Source organism: Myotis daubentonii, chromosome X (genome assembly GCF_963259705.1).
Source record: "Myotis daubentonii chromosome X, mMyoDau2.1, whole genome shotgun sequence".
NCBI lineage: Eukaryota > Metazoa > Chordata > Mammalia > Chiroptera > Vespertilionidae > Myotis > Myotis daubentonii.
In genome coordinates this window covers 136,074,339-136,102,302 of record NC_081861.1, presented here as the reverse complement: position 1 = coordinate 136,102,302, position 27,964 = coordinate 136,074,339, and the positions used below count along the sequence as shown (strand labels likewise).

Below are 27,964 nucleotides of genomic sequence, written 5' to 3'. Positions count from 1 at the left end.
GGGAGGCAAATCTAGACGTGACGAGATGCCTGCGGCCTGGGATGGTTTAGCTGGCCCAGAGCCACCAGCCATAATGGGAGCCTGGGAGCCCTGCAGACATGAGGTGTCACATTGAAATGCTCAGGTGGGGCAAACAGGGACACGGAGCATGCATTTGAAACACCGAATGTGCAAGCAAAACACGCTGGTCTTGAATTAACAATAGCATGCTAGGGAGGGTCACAAAGCAAAGGGATCCACGTCAAGTGAGACACCTGCTCCCAGCATCTTGCAACACACGGAAGAATTCGAACAAGGAGAGGATGTCACCTAAAGACGGAAAAATGAATGAGAGGGAGCGCAAAGAAAAGGAAGAAAATGAAGCTATGAATAGCAGTGAGGGGAAAAATACAGGTAAGTGATGATGGAAAACATAAATGGGAATCAGGATAATTATCTGCTAGTTGAGGGAAAAATACCCCTTTAAAAAAAATAGAGGTTTTTCAGGTGGAATGACGTTAACAGTTGAAAGGAAGGCAGCAGTCAAAAGAAGGTCATGGATTAAGTGGACTATATTGAGCCAGCGGTTTCCCTGCAAATCCAGGTCTGAGCAAAGGAAAAACACTTGAAAAAAATCATTTGGTTGCCCTTGCTGGTTTGGCTCAGTGGATAGAGTGTCGGCCTGCGGACTGAAGAGTCCTGGGTTCAGTTCCAGTCAAGGGCATGTGCCTAGGTTGCAGGCTCCTCCCTGGCTTGGGCCCTGGTCAGGGCGCGTGCAGAGGCAACCAATCCATGTGTTTCTTTCACATCGATATTTTTCTCAGTCTTTCCCTCTCTCTGGGAATCAATGGAAAAATATCCTTGGGTGAGGATTTAAAAAAATTAAAATCATTTGGTTAAAAATATAATAATAAAGGATAGGCAAAAGAGGTTGACCAGCACTTCCCACAGAGGAAGAAAGCAGGCCACAGGGAAACGTGGGAAAGTGAAAAATCCTATATAATAAAAGGCTAATATGCGTTATGTGCCAAGGCTGAGAAACCCTGCTCTAAACAATACAGTTAACGTTTCCTGTCACTAATATTCCCTGCCTTCCTATTGGAATGCAAATAAAACAAGTTCCAACATGTACAAATTATATGCCAAATTAAAGAAAAATAAAAGGCCTCTCACAGGAAATGCGACCACTAATGAAATGATTTTGTGGGTTTACCGCGATGAGAGATCAAGGACCGGAGAATCCAAACCTTGGCCAACCAGTCTGCTGAAAGTGAAGACTGGATTTCAACTTGAATTTGATTGTTGGAGTTGAGTTCACATTCAGACACATTGAGAGTCCTTTCAATGAAGACTTCTAAATAGCATTCTTTACCATCAGTATTTAATAAATGATACCTAAAATAAAATATCCATGTTGAATGTTATATTGTAAACTCCCCAAATCACGTATTTGTAGAAAAATGAAGGGGTTTTCAGGTATACAGTTATATTCATTGCTACCAAACCGCTTAGTAAATTTACTCATTCTATGGAAATCTAAAGGAAAGTGAAATAGTAAGATGCTATTCAAGATTGCAAAGCAAGTAGACAGTGTGAGAAATAATATAATCCCCCAATATGAGAAAGTGGGTGTGGATATAGCTTGGAGAAAGTCTTATATGGCTTAAAGAGAAAGAAAATGAGTCGTCTCCCGTTCCAGATCTGTGATGGCAGGAATGTGAACTAGGAACTAGAGGACTAGTTTAGAGAAAGATTTACAAATTATGAAGATTCTTTATTATAAGTCAGGAAACACTGAAACATGACCATGAGTTCTAAAACAGGCAATTTAAGTAATTGATGAAAGCCATTTCCAAGTTAGCAGTTATTGAGGCCCTTCAAGTCGAACGGACCAAGCCAGATGTTGTCAAACTGATCAGTTGGGGATTGAGGGCTTTGTTGTTAATGATACCCAAGCTCCTCTCCAAACCAAATACAGTGGGGCCTTGACTTACGAGTGTCCCAACTAATGAGTTTTGTCGAGATACGAGCCATCTCTCGGCCGATTTTTTGCTTTGAGTTGCGAGCTAAAATTCGGGTTACGTACGAGCCAGCTTCAGATACCCCACCGCTAGTTGGCGCAGCGAACGTCAGTGATTTGACATACGAGTAATTTGAGTTATGAGCTCCTCCGTCACGGAACGAATTAAACTCGTAAGTCAAGGCCCCACTTTAAATCAGAATATCCAGAAGTGGGGCCTGGCCTTCGGTATTGTATTATACGGCACATCTCAAACTGTTATGTGTATGTGGATTGCCTGGGGATCTTTCTAACTCACAGATTCTGACTGTGTCTGGGTGTATCTGAGACTTCTAAATTCTTGTTACCAACAGTGCTGGTCTAAGGGCTACACTTGGAATAGTGAGTGTTAAACGCTTCCTGGATGATTCTAATATGGAGCCAACATTGAGAACCATCAATAGTTGACACCTAGCTTTGAGGTGGGTGCTATATGGTCATAGATATGAAATAGAAAATATAAAGAAGTATTCCTGGTGTTAGATGGTCCTACATTTATCAGGATGATCGCTTTGTAAGTAATATAAATGTCCAATCACTGGGTTGTGCACCTGACACTATACTGTACCTCAACTCTAATTGAAAAATAAAAAATATTATTAAGAAAAATAAATAAAATAAATTTCTCATATAAAAGCAGCATTCCTCAAGGAGTTACCCTATTCTCAGTCATAGCTTTCACTGTCATGCAATCCACATATCTTTGTCTTCACCTTCAAAAGCAAAAGAAAAGGTCAACGTCTTTTAAAAGGGAACAATTCCAATGTGGACCCAAACAATCCTGGCTCCTCCTTTGGAAGGGCAGCCCATTACACGTTTATCGGATAATGTAAGCAGCATGCCCCGCCTTAGCATGTGCTTTTGGGAAATGCTCTGATTTCAGCAGAGTTCTACATTGGGTAGCCCCTTCTCATCCCTCAGGTCTCCTCCCAAGGTACCACTTCCAATAGTATCCCCTCACTCTCATTTCCTTATCCCACTTTTCTTTGGGCATTTATCACTAATTAATCAATCAATAACAATAAATGACTAGTGAACTCAAAGAAACCTAGAGCCATCCCGAGCCCTGCTGAAATATGAATGTATCCTGATTATTGGTCAGTATGGGAAGTGTTCTGGGTTTGATTCTGGTCAAGGGCACATTCCCACACCCATGCACGAATTTCATGCACTGGGCCTCTAGTAGCTTTATAAGATGAATAAATTCTGGGGACCTAAGGTATAAGTATTTCTCCTACACAAACCTCATACAGTGGGGCCTTGACTTACGAGTGTCCCAACTAACGAGTTTTTCGAGATATGAGCCGTCTCTCGGCTGATTTTTTGCTTTGAGTTGTGAGCTAAAATTCGGGTTACGAGCCAGCTTCAGATACCCCACCGCTAGTTGGCGCAGCAAACGTCACAGTGAACGCCACATCAGCCCAGCATCACGTGTCTCACTCTTTCACTTTTTGATTTGACATACGAGTAATTTGAGTTACGAGCTCTGTCACGGAACGAATTAAACTCGTAAGTCAAGGCCCCACTGTACATCCTATGAATCTTTGCCTAAAAATATGTATTTATATGTCATACCATGGATAAACCTCAAAAGCATAATGCTGAATGAGTGAAGCAAGTCACAAAAGGCTAGCTAGTGCATGATTCCATTTATCTGAAATGTTCAGAAAATGCAAATCTTTTGAGATATAAAATAGAACAGTGGTTGCCTGGGGCTGAGAATGGGCACAGGCAGTGACTGCAAATGGAAATGAGTGATCCCATTGGGCTGATTAAAATGTTCTAAAACTGGATTGTGGGGATGTCTGCACAACTGTGTAAATTTATTAAAAATCAATGAATTGTACACTGAAACGGTGAATTTTATGATATGTAACTAATCAATAAAATAATTTTCAAAGTATGCATTCAATAAGAGAATCAAAAAGTGCTTACTTGCAAATGAAGGACCGGGATCAATCTTATACACTCAAACTTAAAATACATGAATAACATTACAGCATATCTTTTTTCTTTCTAGGTCACCCTCTTATAAAAACCAAAATATAATGAATGAGAACGAACACTTTTTTTTACGAGTAACTCAGGATGCACACTGATCTGACCAAGCATCTATCCGTGGGTAATACAGAAACATCCCACTGATCTAGATACCTGGCCTCTAATAAATTCCACTTTCTAAAGTCAGAAGCAGAAAAGACATCTGAACAACTCTCAAGATCACCTGCATAGTTTAAGGGGCCCCAAGCAAAATGAAAATGCAAGACCTCTTGCTCACAAAGCATGCAGAATTTCAAGATGGTGACAGCAGAGCATGAAACCAGTCATGAGGCCCTTCTGAGCACAGGGCCCTGAGCGCCTGCACAGGTCAAATGCCAAAAGAGCCAGTCCTGGCAACCGAACTAGTTACCACAAAAACACCGAAACAAGGCCATGCACTTTCAAATATATATTTATTGATTTCAGAGAGAAGGGAGAGGGAGAGAGATACAGAAACATCAATGATGAGAGAGAAGCAGGGATTGGCTGCCTCCTGCACGCCCCCCACTGGGGATCGAGCCCACAACCCAGGCACGTGCCCTCACCAGGAATCGAACCGTGACCTTCTGGTTCATACGTCGACGCTCAACCACTGAACCATGCCATCCAGGAAAACCCTTCATTTTATTTACAAATTTTATTTTGTCTACAAACTCTCATTTGTTCTTCTACATCAGTGGTTCTCAACCTTCCTAATGCCGCGACTCTTTAATACAGTTCCTCATGTTGTGGTGAACCCCAATTTCATTGTTACAAATGGAACATCATGAAAGCATAGTGATTCATCACAAAAACAATATGTAATTCTAGATGTGTTTTCCGATGGTCTTAGGCGATCCCTGGGAAAGGGTCATTCGACCCCCAAAGGGGTCGCGACCCACAGGCTGAGAACCGCTGTTCTACATGCATACCTCGTGGATTGGGTTATCTAAATCACGGAATGGGGGCCATCAGAGCTGTGAAAGGGGAGTGAAGGCTTTCAGACAGAAGAAGTCTCCTGTTGGGAAAGATGAAGAAAGACACACTAACAAGCAGACCTTGGGAAGTGAATTATTATAATGAGGCCAAGAAACAGTCACCTTTTCCATTACACCCTCTGTTTGCAAAGAGGGCAGCACACACTACATTTTAGACGGTATTTGTCAGCAAAAGTGAGAACTGAATGGGGCAGGAGTGTGCTAGAGAAATGCTTACCAACTGACTCTGGGGACCAGCCCTGTTTGGTAGCCTTTACCAATTTCCATGGTGTAAACACTCCCACTGGGAAAAACTTCAAGGTACCAAGGTGAGGAAATGGAGCATGGAGTTGGGAAGAGATATAGGAAATTAGTTCCCCATCCGGTGCTAGCCAGCTCCAGCAGTGGAAATATAGGGTGTCCCAAAATTCACGCAAGATGTGCAATTGAATTGAACTCTGCGTGAATTTTGGGACACCCTATACAAGACAGGCTCAAGGCTCAGGTGTGGAAATAAAATTTAGTTCCGTTTGCTAATAAGCCATTTTGTTCCAATGGTTCACAAAAGGGAAGGTAACCGTTGCTATTTGCTAAAATGAGATTTTCATTCCAGTGGCAAAATCGTCAGGGGTAATAAAAAAGTGACTACATAACTATTTCCCTCGTCATTTTCCTTCCAAAAATAATGATTTCGGAATGATTTCACAGTTAAAGATTGTATGCTGAAAGAGCAAACCAATTGTGAGAAGGACTGAAAACTATGCCAGTGATATGGTTTAAAAAAAAATAGTAATATTTGTTTTTAATAAGGAGGGTGTGGCCAAGTAACAATATTTCCTCTTTGCTGTTCTAATGCTGTAACCTATGAATCACCCTGTAGGAGCAGTGCGACCATCGGAGAGACTGGGAACCTTTACTCTTTGTAGCAAAAGCATTGGGCTTCACTCCCAGTGTTAGTGGCTTCCCATAGAATGAGGGTCAATGGACTGTTGCAATGTAAACATTTCAAATCACCATAAGCTGCTGAGAAGCTCTAGCTCACACCAGAGCTCCAGCTCAGGAGAACTTCAACACCTCTTAAAGCTCACTCAGCGCCGGAACCGGTTTGGCTCAGTGGATAGAGCGTCGGCCTGCGGACTGAGGGGTCCCAGGTTCGATTCCTGTCAAGGGCATGTACCTGGGTTGCGGGCACATCCCCAGTAGGGAGTGTGCAGGAGGCAGCTGATCGATGTTTCTCTCTCATTGATGTTTCTAACTCTCTATCTCTCTCCCTTCCTCTCTGTAAAAAATCAATAAAATATATTTTTAAAAAAACAAAAAACTCACGCAGTCAACCACGTTCTGGCTCTGGGCATGACTCCACACAAGACAATTCCTAGATGGTGTCTCAGGTGGCAGCCATCTTGCTACCCCTAGGATGGCCCATGTTTCCCCAACTACTCTTGTGTGAGTCCTTCTTTTCTCTTAATTTATCTTTTTTAAAAAAAATACATGACTTTAAAAAAATACATGACTTTTTAAAAAATATATTTTTATTGATTTCAGGGAGGAAGGGAGATAGAAACATCAATGATGAGAGAGAATCATGGATCGGCTGCCTCCTGCCTGCCCCACACTGGGGATTGAACCCACAACCCAGGCATGTGCCCTGACTGGGAATCAAACCTGGGGCCCTCCAGTCCGCAGGCCAATGCTCTATCCACTGAGCCAAACCGGCTAGGGCTTAATTTCTCTTTACTCTTAATAGTATTAAAAATGTCCCCTCTGTTTTTTCCCCATTGACGCCCTCCACCTGCAGCCACCGCTCCCAGGCCTTCCCACACTACTGTCTGTGTCCAGGCGCTATGCATCTATGCATCTAAATTCTCTGGGTAATCTCTCCCTTCGCCCACCCCACCCAGTAGCCTTCTTTTATCCAGAGGCAACAAAGGGAAGTCTGGGGTTATTGCCCCTCTTATAGTGGCTGCTCCCTCCTCCAAAGTGAGCAGGGGTTAAAGTTATCTTTTTTCTACTACCGGATAAACTGTGGTCGGCCCACTTATTTTTGGAAAAATAGCGCTTATTATATATGAGCAGTGTCCTGGGGCTCATAATGTTGTTATTCCTGTTAAGTACTGGCCCACATCCTGACACAGTACTTCGAAGGCAAGGTACTGTGCACATAGCGGCCCATTTAAAAATAAACTCTGGAATGAATGCCAAGAGGAAAAAGAAACACTGACTTAAATTAATAAAATAGGTCCAGAGACATAGAGACATCGAACTGACTAGCAAACCTCAGAGGGAAGGCAGGGGAGGGTGGATGGGTGGGAAGAGATTCATCAATGAACTTGTATGCATATATGCATAACCCATGGACACAGACAATAGGGTGGTGAGGGCCTGGGGTGAGGGGGGAGGGTGGGCTGGGAGAGGTCAATGGGGGCAAAGGGGAACATATGTAATACTTTCAACAATAAAGATTAAAAATAAAACTGATGCAGAAAAAATTTAAAGAAGCCTATACAATTGTGATTATCCTCATTACATCTGATTAGCATAAATTCTATATTTCAAAATATCTCAGAGCCCCTGTAGAGATTATTAGTTTTAATCCAGTGTCTTCTCTGCTGTTATGACTTGCTGCTAGGAGCACATGCAATGTCCTATTTAATTTGAGATCCTCTAGCAGGGAAAAATGGAAGGTTTGATAACACTCATTATTCAGTCCATTCACACACACACACACACACACACACACACACACATGCATACACATGCATACATACTGAAAATGACCGGGCATGGCAGAGCTACTGTCAACAGGAGCTGCTTGTAAATGGGGCCCATCTTTGAGAAGCTACTGCCTAGTACAGTGGTCAGCAAACTGCGGCTCGCGAGCCACATGTGGCTCTTTGGCCCCTTGAGTGTGGCTCTTCCACAAAATACTTACTTCTACACATGGGCTACAAAATTTCAATCACACTATATGTGTGCGCCCGCACGTGGTATTTTGTGGAAGAGCCACACTCAAGGGGCCAAAGAGCCGCATTGGGCTCGCGAGCCGCAGTTTGCCGACCACTGCACTAGGCCATGGAGGCACATGGGAAAGGGTAGCCTGCAGGGAAGTAGCTTCTAGGTGTGTGGATAATACAGTGGGGCCTTGACTTACGAGTGTCCTGACTAACGAGTTTTTCGAGATATGAGCCGTCTCTCGGCCGATTTCTTGCTTTGAGTTGCGAGCTAAAATTCGGGTTACGTACGAGCCAGCTTCAGATACCCCACCGCTAGTTGGCGCAGCGAACGTCACAGTGATTTGACATCCGAGTAATCTGAGTTATGAGCTCCGTCACAGAACGAATTAAACTTGTAAGTCAAGGTCCCACTGTATATGCCTCTGTGTTTACTACAATAGCATTAATACATGTCATGAAAATGTAATATATGACATATAAGATGTGGTATGGCTAATGCATTATGTAGACCATAGAAAATATAGTTTACAATGTATAATATGTTTATCTCCCACAGATAATTTCATTGATTTCCTAGGCTTTATGACAAAACCTGCAGCCAACTACCCTCTGAACCCTGGAAAGATGTCAGGCCAACAGAATCCTCACACTGGGATCAACCCCATGATTGCAGTCTCTGAAACACAGTCTTAAAGCAGGTAGTCTGCGGCCACATGGCGTGACTTTAGGCACGTTACTGAAACTCTGTTTCTTCATCTGTATACTAGTAACCTGGGGAGAATAACTGCACATGTTCTCTAAGGTTGTTACTAAAGTTAATGAAGTTAGTATTTATAAAAATCCGAAGCCAGTGAGTCGTAAATAGCAAGTGCTTATAAAATATCAAACCCATGGGAAGATACTATTGTTCTTCTATGTTCATGGAGTCAATAAGAATGTCACTCATCTATATCTGATAGAAACACACAGCTCACTCTTAGTTTTTCTTCACCATAAGCAAACCTCTTTTCAGATTTCAAACAAATCGCAGAACTTTTTAAGTCATTGTTCAAATTGATGTGATTTACAAACTAGAATAAGAGTGTCATTCTCTTTCCTTGAATGCATCAGGTGATCGATATCGATAACTTTTTCCTAAATACAAGAAATTCTTTATGCACCTGCTTTTGAATTACTGACATGGACATTTTGATATTAGGGATTTAAGAACTGAGGTAAAAACAGCTTGATACTCCTGTTAAATCACTAGAAGGCACAATATAAGATGTATTTTAATGATCATATCCTTATATTGGATAATTGTACCTTCATATGGTATAACAAGCCTTTCATTTCATCGCTTAGGGATTCCAAGTATCTTGACCTCTGACTGGTAGTTGAAGAAAGACAAACGTAAAACCAGACTAACTGAAGTTTCGTGAAAGCAACATATGGACAATTTTTGTCAGAATGAAACTTTTAGAAAGTGCCATTTCTCTCCTTAGCCTAGACTCCCAAGCACCGTTTATACTTACAAGTCAACAAATTAACATCCTTGATGAGTCACCATTTCTAAATAACTCACATTGTGCTTCCAGAGTTACTGCTAGAAATATTGCTGGCATTTATTTCCTTAAGGAGACTTACTAAGTGGTACTGAAACCCAAAAGTCCAAGAGAAAAATCAGAGTTTCTACATTTGGACTAAAAAGTGGACACACAGAGAGATATGTTCTTTCTCTAAAATAGAATATATTAAATTGTAGGCTTGAGTGGTGTTTGTAAGTATGGCACCGTGGGAGGGAGACAATCAATATCAATCCCAGGAAGCAAAGGCGTTTCTCGAACAGGCAGTCATTACTGCACCTGTCCCCCAGAAATTGCCAGATGTGATTGTGCCACCCCCACGGAACAGAGCTTTTTCATGTTCACAGCCTTTGCACTTAGTAGTTCCTGGCACACAGTAGGCTATCAAGAAACATTTGCTAGGATAAAGACTGGACAAAGGGATCGCCATCTTAAGTAGCTTGCAGTCAAGTTTGGAAGTAAGACTAACAGACGTGAGAGAATTCATCCTGAAGACAAATAATGACATCAGCAGACTTGTGCGGACCAAAATGTCAGAGAGGACGAAATGAGAACCCTTATGCACTGCCACTGACCATGTAAAATGGGTCAGTCACTTTGGAAAACAGGTTAGCCGTTCCATAAACGAATAAACATAATGACCCTGTCATTTAACTCCTAGGAATATTTCCTTTCAAGAGAAACGAAAACATATCTCCACAAAACCTGGCACACGAACGTTCATAGCAGCATCATAGCTAAGAACAAAAAGTGGGGGGAGCCCAAGATGGTTTGGCTCAGTGGATAGAGCGTCGGCCTGCGGACTCAAGGGTCCCAGGTTCGATTCCGGTCAAGGGCATGTACCTTGGTTGCGGGCACATCCCCAGCAGGGAGTGTGCAGGAGGCAGCTAAATTGATGTTTCTCTCTCATCAATGTTTCTAACTCTCTATCCCTCTCCCTTCCTCTCTGTAAAAAATCAATAAAATATATTTTAAAAAAAAGTGGGCGGAGATCAACCAAAGGACTTGTATGCATGCATATAAGCATAAGCGATGGATGTGGACAACAGGGGGTGAGGGTGAGGGCAGGGTCGGGGGGATGAGGGGACATTGGGGGACAAGGACACATTTGTAATATCTTAATAAAGGGAAAATAAATTTTTTAAAAAGTGGGGGGAAATTCAAATGTCCATCAACGGATAAGTGGATAAACACAATGCCTATTTATACAATAGATGCTGACTTGGAAAGAAATGAAGTTCTAATGCATGATACAACATGGATGGACCTGGAGAACATGGTGCTAAGTGAAAAAAGCCAGACACACAAATTCACATATTCCATGATCCCATTTATAGGAAATATCCAGAAGAGGCAGAAAGCAGATAGCGGTTGTCGGAGCTGGGGTAGAGTACTGAAGGGCGATGGCAAGGGGGTGACTGCTAATAGGTGCAGCCTTTCCTTTGGAGGTGATGAAAAATGCTCTAAAAAATGTGGTGATGGCTGCACAACTCGGTGACTGTTCTACAATCCACCGAACTATACACTTTGAAATGGTGAGTTTTACAGTATGTGAATTCTACCTCATTTTTGTTAAAGATACCAAAGAGGCATGGGTGCGGGAGGCCAGCGAAGACAGAGAGGTCCCTAAAGTTGAGGAGATCTTCAGAGACCTCCGGGAGAACGTGAGATTTGAGCTAGGTCTTCAGGAAGGCATTGGATTTAGGTCTGAGGAGGGAAGGCATTCTGGAAGACAGAACGAAGATGACAAAGTGAAGCTGGTCATTGTTCCAATCATGAGTAGAAAGGCCAGCGGACATTGCAATAGTTTTAACAGTGACTCTGTGTCCTCCACGGCTGAAAACCATGTCTGCCTCTGCTCCCAGGGAAATGCACAGCTAAAGAACAGGCACCCGAAATGCGAGACATCCAAGCCTCTACTTTCACACCTGTGGCTTTAAAAGATTCACTTTTATTTTTACTTCTTTATTTACTTATTTATTTGAATCCTCACCCGAGGGTATTTTTTCCATTGATTTTTTGAGAGTGGAAGAGAGAGGGAAAGACAGGAATATCGATGTGAGAGAAACACATCGATTGGTTGCCTCCTGCACACGCCCCAATGAGGGCCTGGGCTGGGGAGGAGCCTGCAACCCAACCAAGGTGCGTGCCTTTAACTGGAATCGAACCCTGGACCTTTCGGTCCACAGGCCGACGCTCTATCCACTGAGCCAAACTGGCTAGGGCAAAGACTGACTTTTAGATTTCTACCCCAGCAGATTATTAAAAGAAATCCCAGACAGCCTTCATTTCATCCAGAAATATTTCAATCTTATACTCTTAATGTTTAACATTAACCTAACTTGACCTTTCACTGTATAATGATACTTGTCCTATGACTGGGCAGTATTCTATTTTCCCCCAATATTTGAGGACCTGAATTTCAAGAAGGGGGATGTCTATGTGTCTAGGGCCATGGTCGGCAAACTGCGGCTCGCGAGCCACATGTGGCTCTGTGGCCCCTTGAGTATGGCTCTTCCACAAAATACCATGTGCAGGCACGCACGTATAGTGCGATTGAAACTTCGTGGCCCATGCGCAGAAGACGGTATTTTGTGGAAGAGCCACACTCAAGGGGCCAAAGAGCCGCATGCGGCTCGCGAGCCACAGTTTGCCGACCACTGGTCTAGGGGAACAGCAGTGGCAGCTCCTAGTCACGTGAATATATTTGGAAACTCCTAACACCCTTTATTTCGTTGAGTTTTTGATAGTTTACTATTTGACATTCGAGGTTGTGCCTCCACTTGGAATGAGCTCCATTCAGGAGACAGTATCATGGTGTTGCTTAGCAGAAAGCTGTTTAAAAATAACATTCTCAACACATTCCTCAACATTCCCAAAATATTCTACTTGGCTCTGATGGTGGGATCTGAGAAGAGGCTGGTCATGATGAGCACAAACTTGGAGAGGAATTCTTGCTGAAACAGAGTTCTATGGGGCAAAAGAGAGAAAGGATGGAATTTGGGGGATCAGAAGGCTAATCCAGCCTCCCACCCAACAAACAAATGCCCTCTGACAGCCCTTAGAGATAGGTATCACCTTGACTTTAACTTTCACAGCTTTATGTCCAGACAGTTCATGACCAGACTGTTTTTATATAGATGGTCTCATATAAAACCATAAATGAAGAGAGAAAATATAGCCCAGCTGGCGTGGCTCAGTGGTTGAGCATTGACCTACGAACCAGGAGGCTGTGGTTCGATTCCCGGTCAGGGCACTTGCCCTGGTTACGGGCTCGATTCGCAGTGTGGGGTGTACAGGAAGCAGCTGATCCATGATGCTCTCTCATCATTGATGTTTCTATTTCTCTCTCTCTCCCTCCCTTCATCTCTGAAATCAATAAAATATAAAAAGAGAGAAAAAATATAAACTCTAGAAAAATATGTAATGTCTAGAGTAGGCTCCTCAATATCACATTATTGAAATGTAGGGCCACTAGATGGTTCTACGTGGTGGTGGGGGGCGGGGCTGACGTGTGCATTACAGGATGTTGAGCAGCACCCCTGGCTTCTACCCACTACATGCCAGTAGTACACCACCCCCACCCGACCTGTGAAAACCAAAAATGTCTCCAGGCTTTGCCAAATGTCCCTGGGGGCAAAAACGCCTAGGTGGGAACCACTGGTCTAGAGTGTGAATGATGCTGGGAGAACAGATTTACCAGAGCACGCCTATTAGACGGGTTTTCCTACTAGTCAACAAATGATCTGCCCCTTTACAGTTTTAGTGGTTTTTCAGGGTGTTTCTTTATAGCCTGGCATACTATGAAATGCTGATGCCCTCTCAGACCACAGCAAACTGTTTCTACAAAAACCTGCTCTGGCTGCAAATGGCAAAGCAATGAGCATTTCAAGCTACACCTGGTAGGATTATCATCATGCTTTTATTCCGTCTGCACACATGAATATTGACACTACGGGGAGTCATTATGAATAAGATGACAAGAATCAGGCAACCCCCAGTGGTGGGTAAGATTTCAAAACTTAATTTTTCAATCAATTCTTAAGGAACTCAATAAACATTTTCTCTTAAAACCAGATGGTATAAGATTACCGGTGTCCTGAGCTTCACCTGAAAAATCCATTTAACCCACATTTCCGCTGAAATGTATTGCTCACGCAGCGAAGAACCATAGAAAGCAATGGCCCTACTTGATTGCATAAAACAGTAGAACAATCCTGAATAAGACTACTCTGCTTACCTTGAAACCTGAAGCCACAGAACAGATTTAATAGAAAGATTAGGAGAGAGAGATGAGACTAAAGGGACCCTGAGACCATTTTAAGGGCTTAAAAGTTGATAGAAGTTGGTCTTAATATGGTGTTTCACGCGCAGCCTACCCTTGATTATAATCTAAGTCAGTGGTCGGCAAACTCATTAGTCAACAGAACCAAATATCAACTGTACAACGATTGAAGTTTCTTTTGAGAGCCAAATTTTTTAAACTTAAACTATATAGGTAGGTACATGGTGATTAACTTATTAGGGTGCTCCTAAGGCTTAGGAAGAGCCACACTCAAGGGGCCAAAGAGCCGCATGTGGCTCGCGAGCCACAGTTTGCCGACCACGGATCTAAGTAGTTTTTGTCTCCATACAAAACAGAAAGAGCAAGAGTCAAACAACATATACTTCTGAAATTTCTCGCCAACATTTAGAAGGAGGAGGGACGAGAAGTGTGAGATAGTTACGCATGATAATAAACTGCTTGCTGTCGAATAGAGTGAGTTCTAGAAAGAAGAGCGGGGAGGAGAGGCAGTAAGGCATTAGTGGTGTGAGATATTTGCTCTCCTTGGCCATCAAGTGGTGTTTTACCCACTGCCAACGTGGAGTGTGTGATTTTGTACAACAGGAATGGGGTAGAGAGGGGGAGGCCAGATTCAAGGTTTCTTAACGTTGGCATTATTGACATTTAGAGTATGACGATTCTCTGTGGAGGGCTGGCCTGTGCACTGTAGGGATTGAGCAGCGTCCCTGGCCTCTTACCCACTAGATGCCCTTGGCACCCTTCCCCCAGTGGTGACAACCATTTGTCTCCAGACACTGTCCCTGGAAGAAGGGAGGGAAAAATTGCCCCACTTGAGAACCTCTGGGCTAGAGGCATCACATTCTAAGAGCTATTGGAAGGAAGCTATGACCTAACAGCCATTCACAGGGTAGGATGGTAGGATACTCAACACTTAACATTAAAGGTACCCCTCATCGTTCAACGGTAGGTTCTTAGGCACTGTCCAAATTCATCAAAGGTTGGTTGACTTGAATACAAATATGTAATTGGTTATACTCATGTTAGGGAAGAATCGTTAGGTTACAAAGCTAGTACATTATATGTTTTTTATATATGAGGGACATCTGAGAACATGTGAATTTTGAAAGTGGAGTAGTTATTTATTGAGGGTTTACTTTGTCCCAAGCACTGTCCAAGCACTTTATGTACATCATCCTACTTAATTCTGACTCCAGCCCTGGGAGACAGTTTTGCGGACCCTATTATGAGATGATAGTACCAAAGCTTATAAAGAAGTAGCTCAAAGTTGCCCATTTAGTATGTGCCAGAGTCAGGATCTGAAACCATGCCTAGTTCTAAATACAGACTCAACGGGTGGCATTGCCCAGAAATGTAGGGTCGAATTCCCAAGCTCTTTGCCACATGATTACACTGTACATAAGATTGTATGTTTGTCTCACTTTAAAGAATTACAAATATTAACAGATGCAAAAAGCTCAAACATGCAAAAAGTGTTCCATTCATTTTGGTTCCATCTTCTTTGAACACTTCTAAAAAATAGAGACTGTCAGTGAGTCATGCTTTGAGACTGTGCCTAATTTAAGCAAAGCTCTACAGAGGAAAATGATGAACAAAATGGGAGAGGGCCATCTCCATTCTGCGAGATAAGAACTTGGCCTTCATCCAGCAGGGGTCCCCTCTTTTCCAGGATGGCTTTGTCCATAACTGTGCTTGTCTCAAGAGGTTCTAGAAAGTTCTGACTCTGCCCACGAATATCAGAACCGAGATGCTGCCTTGGCAACACCAAACCATGCCGGCAGTGTAACAAACCCTGAAACGGGAAGCGGAGAGTCTTCCACACAAATGCCAAATCGAAATGTCTCACACATGAGCGATAGTTGAAATATCTATTGCACTTCTGCCTGCCACTTCCCTTCTTTCCAGGGCCTCATTACATAAAGGCTTGGGTGTTCTGGGGGAATAATTGGGCATCACTGGTGGCAGGGTGTGGGAGGGCGCCTAGGTTACCTCCAGCATGCCACACCTTATTCAGGAGGTGGGCAGCTCCTATTTATATACCTGATGAAGACACACCCTAGCAGTTGTGGGGGGGGGGGGGACTGCCAAAACAAGAAGGTAATTGCACTAGAACACCTTGTACTGAGTACAGATCAGATGGCTCCCTTCATCTTTTCAGAAAGGAACGGGTATCATTGCAAACAAGAGTTTGCGTTGGCTGCTCGGTGTGGGCATGCCAAGGGGCTGAAATTCAAAGCTAAGCAGAGCCCTAGCAGGTTTGGCTCAGTGGATAGAGCATCGGCCTGCGGACTGAAGGGTCCCAGGTTACTGGGAGGCTCGATCCCCAGTGGGGGGCATGCAGGAGGCAGCCAATCAATGATTCTCTCTCACTGATGTTTCTTCCTCTCTCTCTCTCTCTCCCTCTCCCTTCCTCTCTGAAATCAATAAAATATATATAAAGGGTGTCCCAAAATTCACGCAAGAAGTAATTTTGATAGAAAACACAGGTTTATAATTAAAAATTGTAAACTTTTTATTGATTCATAAAGTATCAAGTATAGGGTTATGTATGGAATAGCACCTCGGGTCCATGGCCTCCGCGGCTTTGCTAGCACAGACGCAAAGCCGTGGTCTTCATTGGTCTTCATTGTCCCTGCTCCTGGGCCAGCATTGGTACTTGGTCATGCTTATCAAATTGAAGGGATTGACATCAAAGAGCAACAGATATTAGAATCTGATTCAATACACCAAGTAAAATTAGGCTTTTATTTGTTTTTGTTGTTGTTGTTAATGCTCACGCAAAATTCAAATCTTGCGTGAATTTGGGGACACCCTTTATATATATTTTAAAGCTGAGAACACCAGCAGAGAACAGAGTTGGATTTTACCATGCAACAAGAAAACATGGCCCCATACCTACCACACCCATGGAGATACAAAACCCTATTTCAGGGGAGAAAAGAAATATGGTTCCGGGGTGCCCAGAGCTGGGATATAGGTGTGGGGGACAGTGGAGAATCCCAATAATTAATATGAAAACTTCCCAGCAGAACACTGAATCAAATCTGTCATCTCTTGGCTCCTAATTCAGTTCTCTGAAGGCCCGGTGTCAAATATGGTAGCCACTAGCCATTGTGACTCCTGAGTGCTTGAAATGTAGTCAGTTGGAATTAAGATGCGGCATGAAATACATGTCTTATTTCAAATACTTGGAATGAAAAAATAACATATATCACATATTTCCTTAGTAATTTTTCTATTAAAAATACATTACTATACTGATAATACTTCAGCTATATTAGATAAAATATATTATTGGGGGGTTTTTGCTTATTTAAGTGTGGCTATTGGAAAATTTACTACTACCGATGTGGTTTGGACTATACTTCTGTTGAACAGCACTGCTCTGATGGCTGAATGTTACTTTAAGGCAGCGGTTCTCAACCTGTGGGTCGCAACCCTTTGGGGGTCGAACGACCCTTTCACAGGGGTCACCTAAGACCATCTGAAAACACATCTATAATTACATATTGTTTTTGTGATTCATCACTATGCTTTCATTATGTTCCATTTGTAACCATGAAAATCCATCCTGCATATCAGATATTTACATGACGATTCATAACAGTAGCAAAATGACAGTGATGAAGTAGCAGCGAAAATAATGTTATGGTTGGGGGTCCCCACAACATGAGGAGCTGTATGAAAGGGCCGCGGCATTAGGAAGGTTGAGAACCCCTGCTTTAAGGCATGATCTATGTTGGACTCAACGACGCTTTCCTAGGAAAGTGTTGCTTGACTGAGCTTGGCTCTCTATCGCACATGTTCACTTCAAGCAGAGTTGAAAACTGAAATTTCATTCACTGCCTTCTTGGCAAAATCTGCTGGATAAACAAATCTCCCTTTTGGAGGCGTGAAAAGGGGATAGCTAACAATGGAAGTCCATTTTCTTCCTTTTCAGACAGACTTAAACCATATTGAAGCAGAGATGAAACAGGCTCTGACATCGAACAAGGCTCATCATTAGGTGCTTCCCCCCCTGATCAGAGGCAAAAGCCATCTTCCTTGTCCTCTGAGGAGCCTCTCTGCTCTGCACTGCCCATTGCTCGTCTGGCTTGTGCCGCACCACTGTCCACCACGATCGCCTTTGGCTCCAGAACCTATGCTAGGAACAAGGAGTCTTCAGGCTGGAAACAAGCTCATCCTGGCATCAAAGCCTTACAACCTGACTTCACGCAACCCACCCAAACAAGGTTCCAGAGATGAGTGTGAGACTCACGAACAGTTAAGTCTTTAATAGATTCCAGCCCATCTTCAGTCTTTGGAATGCAGCATATACATTGAAACATGAAAACAGTCATTGGCTGTGCGCTTGCTCAATCCATCCCAAATCGATTCCATGTCATTAGACTCCATGAAAGTCACACTGCCTGTCAACGGGAAACCAATAAACAAATTCTCTTCGCAGTTCGTAAGTTTGATGGCCCTGAAAGCCTCCTCTGGAGAAATGCTGTGCTTGTGGGTGGTTATAGGTTTTTTCTAATCTAGAGCTCAAGGAAAACGCGATCAGAGGATGCCGCTGTGGGTAACCCCAGGAAGGAAAAATGTCTCAAAAAATAATTTTCAGAAGAACAGGTTGCAGCTCTTCAGGAGAGCAGCTCCTCAGCGACCCTGGATCATCTGGGAATGAGTCATTCCAGATAAGCACACATCCTGGGTGGCCAGAGGTGATGCGCTAACCATCTTACATTAAGAGCTTTTCTGTTTCTAATGGAGACATTTCCTTGTCTTTTCAAACCGTGGAACCAGTGAGTCTTCCAGGCATAATTACAGGTGAAATGCAGAGCTGAATGGGTATGTCACAGGATCACCACATGAAGTGAATGTGTCTCCAGCCATCCACACTGACAAGCCATTATGACTCACACTGTCTTTTCAATATGGCACTCGGTGTCCTTATGGGCCAGGATGAGGGGCTGCTCCTCTAGCAATCTTAGAGCAGTTCTTGGTCCTGCCTCTCCGCTGCCCTCTCTCTTTTCTACTGTCCACAGCGCGGGCAAAATGCTACCCCGCTGATCTCCCCTCCACCACCAGGTGACCATGGGTGCCCACCCTGGAGTCCCAGGAGACCAGAATGCTGCTGCCAGCGGATCTCTATCACTCTACTCCTCTTTGCTTTCCCCGTTTGCTTATAATTGCTTCTCCACACATTCAAGTTCGCCAGATGAGCTTCTCATGCACCTATCACAGATGGGCCATGTGTCTATTCCTCTATAACAGTGGTTCTCAACCTCCCTAATGCCGCAACCCTTTCATACAGTTCCTCATGTTGTGGTGACCCCCAATTTCATTGTGACAAATTGAACATCATGAAAGCATAGTGATTCATCACAAAAACAATATGTGATTATAGATGTGTTTTCCGATGGTCTTAGGCGACCCCTGTGAAAGGGTCATTCGACCCCCAAAGGGGTCGCGACCCACAGGTTGAGAACCGCTGCTCTATAAGGATCCATGAAAGATGGCATCATTGGGTAAAAGCACATGCTCTGGATCTCAACTCTACTTCTCAGGAGAATATTTTTTTTATTTTCTTTATTTTTTTAAATCATTAGTCATTTCTGTAGTCTGGCATTCTGAAAATTATTCAATGCAAAGAAAAAATTAATAATAAATTCACTAATTTTTAAAAATCGTTTACTATAGTATTATATATATTCACAGGGGAAAAAGAACTAATTTTGGCATTTGAATGGCTAAGCTCTCACACAGAAATTATTAATCCTTGGTTCCTAATATAAATACAAAATTGCTGTATAATCAATTTCTAATCAAATCATCAATTTTTTACTTCTGTTTTATAAATGATTATAATTCATTCAATAACAAAAAAGTAAAGGATATAATTTCTCCTTGGGAAGATGAAAAACAGTTTATCATGAAGGAGTGTGACATGACCTTTTAAATCAGCTAACATGGGTTCAAAACCCAACTCTACCATTTGCTATTTTTGTGACCTTGGGAAATTTAGTCACTGTAAGCCTCAGCTTTGTCATCAATAAAATGTGGTAAATAAACCCAATTAAACAGTTGTTCTAAGGATTAGAAAGTACACATATTAGGCATTGAGAAAAATGTTTGAGACAGAGTAGATATTGGAAGGAAACGTCTTTTTCCCATTCCTGATCCTCTGGCAACACAAGATGAAACTGGGCATCAGCTGGGAAAAGCAATCCTTGAATCACTGAGAGCATGCAAGAATGCATTTTCAAAGATATTGATCTTCTGTTTGGCCTAGGGTATTTTGACTGAGCTTGCTATAAACACACACACCACCACCACCACCACCCCAGTTAAATAGATTTAACATTTGCCTATGAATAGCCACATAAAATGCATCCTAATTTCTTGTGGTTGGCAGTCATGGTTGCTTCCAGCACGTTGGCCATGGGTTTGGGTTTGGGGCATTCAAATATATCCTAGTCTCCAGCGAAAGGCCAGACTATGCCCGTGTGAACAGTCCTTACTCTTCTGTTTCTGTTTCCCAAGACGTAAAATAAACTGGCTGTCACATATATACTCTAAGGATACAGAGAAGTTTCTTAAGTATATATATGGCAAAGCAACACATACATAAATAATGGGGGAGCTTTTGTTTCATAATAAACATGCCCAGACAATTACCTTACAGTGGAATACACTGTTTAAGCCTAGCATTGCTTGTTCTTTATAATCACTTTATAAATTGAGAGATATAAATTATATTCTACATATTTTATGCTATATAATTCATGCATTTAAGCATGTGCTTTTACCCAAAAGTTTCTGAATATACTATGTATACTAAAAACCATTGACTAAATATACTAAACACCAAAGACTTTTGAATATACTAAATTCTAGAACATTTCCAATTCTAGAACATTTTATCACCTTGAAAAGAAACCCCATAATTATTAGTAATCACTCCCCATTTTCTCCCACCTCCAGCCCCAAGGAACCACCCGCCTTCTCTCTCTCTCTCTCTCTCTCTCTCTCTCTCTCTCTCTCTCTCTGGACTTGCCTATTCTGTTTTCAAGGTTCATTCGTGCTATAGCATGTGTCATTCCTCTTAGCAAGGTTCACCCATGCTATAGCATGTTTCATTCCTTTTTATTGTCACATAAAATATTGTCCATTGGAAGGAGAGACTACATTTTATTTACCCATTCATCAGCCAATGGACATCTGCATTGTTTCCATATTGGGCTGTTATGATTAATGCCGCTATGACCATTCATGTACAGGTTTGTATGTGGACACATATTTCATTTCTCTTGGCTATATACCTCAAAGTGGAATTGCTGAATCCTACGATAACTCTGTTTAACTTGTTGTTGTTATTAATCCTCCACCGAGGATATTTTTTCCATTGATTTTTAGAGAGAGGGAAAGACAGAGGGAAATATTCATGTGAGAGAAACACATCGATTGGTTGCCTCCCGCACCAGCCCCGACCAGGGCCCGGGCCAAGGAGGAGATTGCAACTGAGGTATGTGCCCTTGACCGGAATCGAACCCAGGACCCTTCAGTCCACAGGCCGACGCTCTACTGGTATCCTCTGAGCCACACCAGCTAAGCCTGTGTTTAACTTTGTGAGGAGCTGCCAGATTGTTTTCCAGCGGCTGCACCATTCAACATTCCACTAGCGGTGTATGAGGGTTCCAATTCCCCATATTCCTGCCAACACTTGTTATTATCATTTTTACTATTACCACCCTAGAGGGTGCATTTCTCTGATGGCTAATCATTTTGAGCATGTTTTCATGTCATTTTTGGACCATGGCATGTATGCTATATATGCTTGCTGGCCCTCTGGGGGGAATGAGGTGGAGGTATGTGATGGAATTCAACAAAAGCATGGAGGAATCAGATACAGAAATGATATCCTATAGAATTATTTTTTTTAAATTTCTGTTAGCACACTGAATGTATTAAGGAATTTGTGAGTAACTTTAATCTCGAGGCTGGAATTTGTGAGGTAACTATAAATCACTTAACCCAAACATGATTAAGTGCCATTCAAGAAAATGTTGGAGGAAGCAGTAAGATTAATAACTTAAAAAAGCAAATGACTTCAATAACAGAACTTTTGTTAAAACTATGAAAATAGAGCTATAAAACATTCGTCTGTTGGTCACAGGTGTTGTCATGGGATCTTGTGTCAGCGATTAAGACCCCAGTCTGGTAACCTGCCAAGCAGATGCTACTGAGGTGATGTGTGTAAGTGTGTGGGGTGGGTAGAATTAGATGGCTAATAACAAGTATGGCAACACACTTCACAATGCACACTATGGGGCGAGCATTGCTATAAACAGCGTGGCAAATATTGCACACCTTTCACCTATAATACCTGTTATCCTTGCCACAACTCTGTAAGACGTCTTTAATTTTTTAAATATATTTTTACTGATTTCAGAGAGAGAGAGGGAGAGAGGAAGAGAAACATCAATGACGAGAGAGAATCATTGATTGGCTGCCTCCTGCACACCCCTACTGGGGATTGAGCCTGCAACCTGGGCATGTGCCCTTGACCAGAATCGAACCTGGGACACTTCAGTCCACAGGCTAATGATCTAGCCACTGAGCCAGACCAGCTAGGGCTAAGATATTTTTTAAATGTTGCTCTTGGCCCTAGCTGGTCTGGCTCAGTGGATAGAGTGTCAACCCTGGGACTGAAGGGCCCTGGGTTTGATTCTGGTCAAGGGCACTTACCTTGCTTGCAGGCTCAGTCCGTGGCCTGGTCAGGGTGCATTTGGAAGGCAACCAATCGATGTGTCTCTCTCACATCGGTGGTTCTCCGTCTCTCCCCCTCCCTTCCACTCACTCTATATGGTCTCCCATGCAGAGAACATATTTGCCAATCTTATATCCCATAAGGGTTTAATTTCCAAAATGTATACGGAACTCACACAACTTAACAAAAAGAAGATAAACAATCCAATCAAAAAATGGGCAAAGGACCTAAATAGACACCTTTCTTATCTTTTTCTTTTTTTATAATCAAGCATGGTTTAATTAAATCTAGAAACAGCTGATCAGATACATAATAAACTCAGAAAATATTGAGATGAAAATCAAGCATAAAAACTTCCACTGTCAATAATTGTACATTGTTGTATTGGTCTGTCATTCTCTGTTGTAACCAATTCTAGGTGTTGAAGAACTTCTGTTTCTTCAGTCAATTGCCCAAAAGCCACATGCTTTGTATCTAGCTAGAGAGCTGAGGATAACGTGATGTAGAACTGTGAGCCACTGCTGGGACGGCCTTTGTTGACCATTCCAAGAAATCCCATTTCATTATGAGGAATTGAAAAGCTTTCATCTTCAAATGTTGGCACAGAAATCGACTGTCCACCATCTCCTTTTGCAGCCACTCCCCTTGTAGCCGAGCATTCTCTATTATTCGATGAAAAATCGAACTGACATGAGGTAGCCTGATGCCACTTTGAGAAAACCTTGCTTCTCCTGGCACTAGAGCTGAACATTTTTACATGTTTGGGGACATGTGTCACAGCATAGCTCAAAAACCAACCTTCCAATTGGATAAAGCTCAATAGAAACATCCAAGACCACAAAACCATGCTTCGTGTCGCTTAAGAATTTAGTAGAATAAGCCACAGTAAGTGCCCCATCAAGGTGTGGGCCCATTTCTGAAGTTCAAGTGCATCACCCAGCAGCTGATCATTAATAAAACACATGACATTGGGAGAATATTTCCAGACTTCATTCTTAAGTTCCTTTATCACATGCCTTCCTCAGGAAAATCTGTAAATATTTTACTTTTTCTTAAAATCAGCCCTTTTTTTCTTCTGTAGATATTGATCCCATGCAATTCTAGGATCATCAAATTTGGATGGAAAATTACTCTTCAGACTCTTTATTCCCAGCAAGGTTCTGAATGAAGGCTTCCTTCGCTCAGAAGGCCCTTTAAAGATGGCCCTTCTCGAAGTGGAATGCCTGCCCCCCAGAACCTGCACTTTTCCCCTACACGCACAGATCCAACCAGGCTGGCCCTGCTCAGCAGGGACATTGCCTTCCCGGAACATCGACTCCCTCCCCCCTGCCTACCCACCCCCATCAGCCACCAGGAGGGCGAGATGAGGGGGGAAGGGTCCCCCGCTCCTGTGACTTCTTCTCCTTTACCTCTGCGGTGCTCTTTGCAATCTGAAAGCTCAATAGACACATCTCCAAAGTGGACATACAGAAGGCAAGAGACACATGAAAACATGCTCAAAGTCACTAATCATCTGAGAGATGCAAATCAAAACAACAATGAGGTACCATCTCACTCCTGTCAGACTGGCTATCATCAACAAATCAACAAACAAGTGCTGGAGAGGATGCAGAGAAAAGGAACCCTCGTGCACTGCTGGTGGGAATGCAGACTGGTGCAGCCACTGTGGAGAACAGTATGGAGTTTCCTCAAAAAGTTAAAAATGGAACTCCCATTTGACCCAGTGATCCCACTTCTAGGAATATATCCTAAGAAACCAGAAACACCAATCAGAAAGGATCTATGCACCCCTATGTTCATAGCAGCACAATTCACCAGAGCTAAGATTTGGAAACAGCCTAAGTGCCCATCAGCAGATGAGTGGATTAGAAAACTGTGGTACATCTACACAATGGAATACTATGCGACCCACAGGTTGAGAACCACTGTTTTAATAGCTTCCTCTTGCTTTGAGGTTACAGTCTAATATCCTTATTCTGTGGCCTACAAGACCCTGCAATTCTTCTTGCTCACCCCTACCCATTTCTCCAAATGCCTCTATGCCCCTCTCCACCTCACTCACTCTGGACTTCCTTTATTCAGTGACTTGAACCTGATACGCCTCTTAGTTCCTTAGGGTCATTGCACAAACTAATCCTCCTTTCTGGAGTGCCTTCTCCCTCTCCTCACCAACCGAATTCCTATCAGCCTGGAGATCTTGGCCTAAACACCACTTCTTCAGGCATCACAGATACAACCAAGGCCACAGCCAGGCCAATCTGGATCCGCGGCCCTCAGGGAAGGGGCTGGAGTTTCTGAACTGCATTCCACGATTCACTGGATATTTTATGTCAAGTTCACTCAGAAACACAAGCAGGGACCTGTGGTCACATGCCCTCTGGCCTTCTCAGAGTCTTGCTGCCAAGTTCAAGGGCTAAAGAGCTGTTGAGCTGGGGGACCCCTCCCACGTCCTCCTAGGAGAGCTGCAAAGGTAGCACAGGGCCTCTATATTCAGGCAGACAGCTGGTCCTAGACAAGGAGAGGAGGAGGGGGGCTTTTTGGAATGGATACTGCTGGCATGTGCAGACTGCAGTGAACTATTTTTTTTAAAGAATACTGTGTCAAAGACATAGGAGGTTTTGTGATTTTTTTTTTAAAAAAAAAAGCACTACAGGAAACAGTGTGGTAAAGGAATTAATCACCTGTTCATGTGCCTTTGTTTAAATCAAAAAACTGCAACAACACTAAGTACTTCGCACCTACCAGGATGGCTAAGATAAAAAAAGACAGACCAGAGTAAGTATTGAGGAGGATATGGAAAAACTGGAAACTGCATGCACTGCTGGTGGGATTGTACAGTCGTTCAGTCATGTTGGAAAGCAGTCATCTCCTCAAATGGTAAAACACAGAGTTATTATAATCACCCATAAGCCCCACTCCGAGGTATACACCAGTGGTTCTCAACCTTCCTAATGCCGCGACCCTTTCATACAGTTCCTCATGTTGTGGTGGCCCCCAACCATAAAATTATTTTCGTCGCTACTTCATCACTGTCATGTTGCTACTGTTACGAATCATCATGTAAATATCTGATAGGCAGGATGGATTTTCATGGTTACAAATGGAACATAATGAAAGCAGGGTGATTCATCACAAAAACAATGTGTAATTATATATGTGTTTTCCGATGGTTTTAGGTGACCTCTGTGAAAGGGTCGTTCGACCCCCAAAGGGGTCGCGACCCACAGGTTGAGAACCGCTGGTATACACCCAAGAGAAATGAAAGCATGCCTCCATGCAAAACTCACACATGAATGTTCATAGCCGCATTATTCAAAGTAAAAAATGAAAATGAACCAAATGTCCATCCGCTCATGAATGTATAAACAAAACGTGTTTCCACATTAGATGGCAATGAAAAGCAATGAAGTACTGATACATCCTACAACACAGATGAACGCTGAGCACATTATGTTAAGTGGAAGGAGATAGTCACAAAGGACCACATATTATATGATTCCATTTATATAAAATGCCCAAAACAAGCCAATCCATAGAGACAAAACAGATTGGAGGTAGTCAGGGGCTAGAGCGGGGTGGGCAAACATTTTGACGCGAGGGCCACAATGGGTTCTTAAACTGGACCGGAGGGCCGGAACAAAAGCATGGATGGAGTGTTTGTGTGAACTAATATACATTCAAAGTAAACATCCTATCTAATAAAAGAGAAAAATGGTAATTGGCGTACGACGATACCCTTTTCATTGGCTAATCAGGGCTATATGCAAATTAACTGCCAACTATGATTGGCAGTTAACTGCCAACTGAGATTGGCAGTTAACTGCCAACAAGGTGGCGGTTAATTTGCATATGTAGGTACAATGCAGGGAGGTGAAAGGGAAAGCAGGAAGAAGCCCCCTGCCACTGACAGTGATCGGAAACCCAGGGGGGACCTAAGAGCTGGGGGGCAGGGCAAAGGCGGCCCTGGGGCCGCCTTTGCCCTGTCCCCCAGCCATGATTGGAGAATCAGGTGCCTTTGCCGCCCTGGCCAGTGATAGCAGGAAGTAGGGGTGGAGCCAGCGATGGGAGCTGGGCACGGTCGAAGCTGGCAGTCCTGGGAGCTAGGGGTCCCTTGCCTGGGCCTAAAGCGGAGCCCACAATCGCAGGGCCGCTGCAGCTGCGGGTCCCCGCTGCCTGGGCAGGACGCCTCAGCCAGAGGCGTTAGGCCTGGGCAGGGGCGGAGCCTGCAACCGCGGGGAGCTGGGGGTCCCCTGCCCAGGCCTGACACCTCTGCCGGAGGCCTCAGGCCTGGTCAAGGGGCCGATCCGGTGATTGGTGATCGGAGGGTGATGAGGGTCAACTCCTCTGGCCGAGGCATCAGGCCTGGGGGGGGGGGGCTGAGCCGAGGATTGGGGGGATATGATGGTCCCCTTGCCCAGGCCTGAAGCCTGGGTCAGAGGCGTCAGGCTTGGGCAGGGGGTGGAGCAAGCGATCAGAGGGAGATGGGAGTCCCCTGCCCAGGCATGATTCCTGGGCCAGAGGCCTCAGGCCTAGGCGGGGGCCAGAGCCAGTGATCGGGGGGAGATGGGGGTCCCCTGTCCAAGCCTGACACCTCTGGCGGAGGCGTCAGGCCTGGGCAAGGGGTCGATCCTGCAATTGGAGGGTGATGGGGGTCAACACCTGAGGGCTCCCAGTATGTGAGAGGGGGCAGGCTGGGCTGAGGGACACTCCCCCCACACACACACCCAGTGCACGAATTTCGTGCACCGGGCCCCTAGTCATTACATAAAAGGGTACGGTCTTTTTTTTTTTTTTTTAGTTTTATTCATTTCAAACGGGCCGGATCTGGCCCGCGGGCCATAGTTTGCCCACGGCTGGGCTAGAGAGTCATGGAAGTGAGTAGAGTGTGACTGCAAAAGGGTATGGAGTTTCCTTTTATGGGGGGACAAAATATTCTAAAATTAATCATTGATGATGGCTGCATAATCCTGTGAATATTACACTAAAAACCACTGAATTGTACACTTTAAATGTGTGAATTATGTCTCAAGAGAGGCATTAAAAAATGATGCTATACCTCGGGTTTACAGAGCAAGTTGTCCCTACGTAACTTTGCATATACCCAAGAGAAATGAAGATTGCATGGGACACCATTTAGCATGCAGTCCCTCAGGTTAATGAACACATTTCCAGCTATCAAAAGACAGTCTTGCCGAAACCGGTTTGGCTCAGTGGATAGAGCGTCGGCCTGCGGACTGAAGGGTCCCAGGTTCGATTCCGGTCAGGGGCATGTACCTTGGTTGCGGGCACATCCCCAGTGGGGGGTGTGCAGGAGGCAGCTGATCGATGTTCCTCTCTCATCGATGTTTCTGAC

The 27,964-nt window shown here is 43.6% G+C and overlaps 1 protein-coding gene and 1 pseudogene across 3 annotated transcripts in view; both read right to left on the bottom strand.

Moving 5' to 3' along the window:
• Nucleotides 1-27,964, bottom strand: part of ARHGAP6 (Rho GTPase activating protein 6) — a 517,050-nt gene that overhangs the window by 249,601 nt on the left and 239,485 nt on the right. The gene's annotated exons all lie outside the window — the stretch shown is intronic.
• Nucleotides 22,574-24,062, bottom strand: LOC132224689 (probable inactive peptidyl-prolyl cis-trans isomerase-like 6; annotated as a pseudogene).